Below are 4,983 nucleotides of genomic sequence, written 5' to 3'. Positions count from 1 at the left end.
GGGCTTACCGTTTTGGGCCGGCCGCTAGATCGCACTAGTGGGCAGCAGGCCGCCCACTAGATGCGTCCTAGAAAGTTATTGGTGTTTACAGTGACGGGAAAAACTTTATGAACCCGAATAACTGGGGAACATTCCCCTGAGTGTTTATGAGCGAAATATTCTTGGGGAAAGTTCGGTTCCAGTGAATGAAAACATTTTCCAAAGGGAGTCCCTCCCAGCGAACCCCTCCTCTATATGTACCTGAGCCTCCCATTCTGCCAAAGAAAATACCATTTTCCTGTGATGCTGCTGAACCATAAAAAACTTATATATTGGACTTTATTTAACAAGTTAAAACAACATAGAAAAATGCCATCATGTATAAATCAAAATGCTGTCATGTTAGAAATTGAGTATACCAGAATTTTTTTTACAGAAAGAAATAAAAAAGAATTTGACATGCTAAACACAATAAAATGTATATAGCAAAAACTACTAGTTGAAGTGTGAAAAAATAGTATTTTAACTAAAAATGCCATCATATAAAATGATACATGGTAAATTTGAACAAATGTATAAAAGGAAATTGTCATGATCAAGGATGATTCAAAATGGATATGTTTGAAAAACAAAAAGAAATTGCAATGATCGGGATAATATAAAAGCCATGCCATTAAGAAAATAAAATGCCATGATACAAATAATAAAATTATTGTGCCTTATATTTTCTTTGTTGAAAACAAGATATCACACAGAGAACATTACATGATTAAAAAAAATAGAAAAACGAGATGCCATTAAGAAATAATTTACCATGCAATAGATTAAAAATTGGCATGCTATTAATAAAATAAAATGGCAAGGACTTAATGATAAAATTGACATGATCTTAATAATAAAAATGGCACACTCTTCAAAATAAGAATGTCATGTTCTTCGGAATAAAAATTTCCATTATATAGATATAGATCTTAATAGCGAACTTTTATGAGCTTGCCATATGAACATAGCGGGGTTTATATAAGACTTGTCATGCTAACAAACAAGGTGGTACATATGAAACAATGCATTTTTGTGTACACGCAACATTATGAATGTTGCCATGTTCTTGTTACAAAAATGACATGGCAAATTACAAAAAAAATAATAGAAAGGTTTTCTTTTTTTTTGGAGTACACAAAAGGTATGAATTTTTCCATGTTATTGGTACAAAAATATCATGGAAAATTACAAAAATTGCCAAAGGTTTTCAAACACTTTCTATCTTTTATGATATTTGCCTTTTCTTCTTCCTACATACAATTCATAAATGCCATGGGTTTCCAATGTTCTTCCTACATACAATTTTTTTTAGAAATTATTAGTCCATTTCACACAAGATTTTTTTTTAAAATTCTATAGAATTTTTTCATTTTCTGAATTCTATGAAAAAATAGCATGAGCCAACATTTATATGATGTTTGTCACCTACAGTATTTCTACAAGAAAACAAATTGCCATGTAAACAATTATAAACAATTATAAAAAAAATTGCCGTGCAAACGTATCTAAAACGTTCATACTATTATCCCATAGGAAAAGAGATATATACAGTTTGCCACGCAAGTTTGCATCACAAAAATCATGAAACTACTAGTGGCAAGATTATTGTTTTGCCATGGCAACAAAAAAACAGGATTTAGACACATGGGAGTAGATAGTTTAGATTCCATTGCAACATGATACTTTACAAAAAAAATACCATGTGACGAAAAACCATTTTTTTTGTAAAAACACCATGATACTTTATGAAACACTTGAAATGGCATCTTTTTGTGGGATACACACTTGAAGTTAGAACAAATCATGTAGAAATTGCCATGGCAAAATAATGTTAAAAAATGCCATGTATTGAATGTTGGGAATCGTTGCATGGAAAACAAAAACTTTCTAAGCACACGCAACGATCTATCCATGTAGATGCATAACAACGAGGGGGAGAGTGTTTTCTACGTACCCTTGTAAACCGTAAGCGGAAGCGTTTCACAACACGGTTGATGTAGTCAAACTTCTTCGCGCTTCAACCGATCAAGTACCGGACGCACGGCACCTCCGCGTTCTGCACACGTTCAGCTCAGTGACGTCCCTCGCCTTCTTGATCCAGCAAGACGTCAAGGTAGTAGATGAGTTATGTCAGCACAACGACGTGATGACGGTGGTGGTGAAGTGATCTCTGCAAAGCTTCGCCTAAGCACTACGGAAATATGACCGGGGTGTAAACGCACTACTAGGGAAAATCTTATACACAGAATCTTAGCAGCAACGTCGCACAAAAAGAAGCACTACTGCTAATTAGCAGTAGCACGGGTACAATACACTCGCTATGGATACAAATTTATCAGTAGCGTGTGCTGGCTAAACCGCGCTGCTACAAAAATCGACCGACAGTACCCACCAACCTAAGTTTAGTAGCAGCGCTGTGTCACGACACGCGCTACTGCTAATGCAATAGTAGTAGCGCGCTTTTTACTCCGGTCGCTGCTGCTAATTTTGAAATTGGCCACATGGTTGGCCCCGCTTAGCAGTAGCGCGTGTGTGAAAAGCACGCTACTGCTACGCTCTTACGAGTAGCGCGTTTTCCCTCTCGCTACTAATAAGACGTAGCACACCACCATCTTTTCCCCCAGTCCTCCCCTCCCCCATCTCCTCTCTCCCCTTTCTCCTACCTCCCACATCCTCTCTCTCGCTCTTCTTCTTCCTCAATACTTCTCCCCCCATTACTCTCCCTCTTCTACCTACCTTTCTCTCTCTTCATTACTCCTAGCTAACTACACCACCTCCATTAATGCATCTCATTTCTATTTTTCCTTCCCCCTCCACTAGTTGAAGTTGTCTCCTCCCAAATTAGCTAGCTAGGTAGATGTAGCATTTAGTTAAGCGGTCTATTTTCCCCCTAACTAGATCTATCCTTGTCAAGAAGAGCTTTGTGCACTTTTGATCTCCCTACATCATCATCTCCACCGTGTGCTTGATCTCAAGATATATAGAGGTGATTAAAATTTCATGCTTTTGCAAAATGGAAATATGTGTATGTGTGTGATATGATAATTGGGAGATATGATGGAAATTGTGTGTGTGGCATGAGTTGACGCTGAATTGTGCTTTTGAGTTGCCTATGTTTTGTCGAAATGTCGATTTATTTCCGTTTCGGCAAACTCCGGGCAAACTCTAGATCTATATATGTCCTATTTTTAGGGAAGGTCATGCCGAATTTTTGTATGACTTTGATGCATGCATGCATTTTTATAATCAATTTATTTATTATTACCGTGCAGACGTTCATGATGGTCAGTGGAACGATGGTGGCCAGGTGGTTGCGGTCGGCGGTGCAGGACATGAAAGAAAATAACCTGACAGAGGTTTTATGTCCGTGTCGAAAATGCAAAGGAATAGTTTGGCTCGACCCCTATGACGATGGTCGTGTCGAAGTGCACCTGCTCAAGACTGGATTCATGGATGACTATACTCGATGGATAATTGAAGATGAGGATTACGATGTTCAGGACGCCGACGAGGCAGGCAATGACGACACGGGGCAATACAAAGAGATGATCGATAATGGCGGCGGGGAAGAGGCCAGACATGGCGGCGGAGAAGGGGCCGGACATGGCAGAGGAGAATGGGCCGGACATCGCGGTAGAGAGAACATGGACTCCACGCAGCAGAGTTCGTCGGTACTAAGTCCAATCGTGCGGGGCCCTCATGTTCAAGCACTGCTTCGCAAGGAGACGATTACTGAGAGAGCTGCTTCTAGAGAGGAGGCTAAGATGCAGCAACTGGTGGTAGACTCGAACACTCCATTGTATGATGGTTGCAATCCCAAGGTGACCCGCTTGAGTTTCACGCTCCAACTCCTGAAGACGAAGGCTAAAAACAAATGGACCGACACTAGCCTCGACGAGCATCTCAAGTACCTAAAGGATGTTCTTCTCGCAGGGAATCTATGTCCTACTAGTGTTGATGAGGCCAAGAAGATCGTGTGCCCTCTTGATCTGCCACACATTAGATACCATGCATGCATCAATGATTGCATAATTTATCGGATGGAGCACGCGGAAAAAATAAGTTGTCCGGTGCGCAATGCTTCTTGATACAAGAAGGTCGGGAAGAAATGTCCCTAGAAAGTTGTATGGTACTTATCGATCACTCCCCGTCGCTAGCGGTATTTCGTAGATCCAAGGAAGCAAAGATAATGTGCTGGCATGCCAAGAGGAAGAAGCCCGGCGATGGAGATGATCCGAAGCTGAGACACGTCAAGGATGGAAGCCAGTGGGGAGCGTTGAACAGCTTCTACGGTATTTTTCTTCCTTTTATATGCAAATTTGAAGTGGACATGTGATGTTTTGGACATGTCATATTTGGAATTTGGACATGTCATTTGGACATGATGATTATGTGTAGGGTAAATGATCCAAGTGGCCTATGTTACGCCGGAATGTTGATTCATTTCCGTTCCGGTGAATTTCAGGCGCTCGATATGTCCATTTTTTAGCAAAGGTCATGCCGAAATAGTACTGGCGGGTGAGAGCGGCAGACGACGTGATGAAGGGGGTGCAATAGTACTGGCTGATGTAATCTGTCCCGTAGAACAGAGAATGGATAATGAGACGGAGGTCGACCCAATGGCTTTCCTCAAAACAAACGCGTCTGAGTGTGACTTAGATATGATGAGTCAACCATATGACGAATCGGGCTATCAGCATGCTAATGAGGATATGAATGATCTGCCCAGGCAGGAAGGTCGTAGCGGGGATTGCAAGAAGTCTCTCTTCATGAAATCCTCACAGGACATGGCTGAAGATGCCGCCTAAACACAGGCTCAACTAGCCGGGGGTCGTACAGTGCTTAACCCAGCAACACTGGGGCAGGGGTTAAGGAAGGTTCTAGAAGGTGTGCCCAAGAAAAAGGAGAGGAAGAGACCGGGGAAGATAGCTGCCTCCAAACAAGCCAGAGCACATAGTAGCC

This window comes from Triticum dicoccoides, chromosome 3B (assembly GCF_002162155.2).
Source record: "Triticum dicoccoides isolate Atlit2015 ecotype Zavitan chromosome 3B, WEW_v2.0, whole genome shotgun sequence".
NCBI classification, from domain to species: domain Eukaryota; kingdom Viridiplantae; phylum Streptophyta; class Magnoliopsida; order Poales; family Poaceae; genus Triticum; species Triticum dicoccoides.
Note: the sequence above shows the minus strand (reverse complement) of the source record.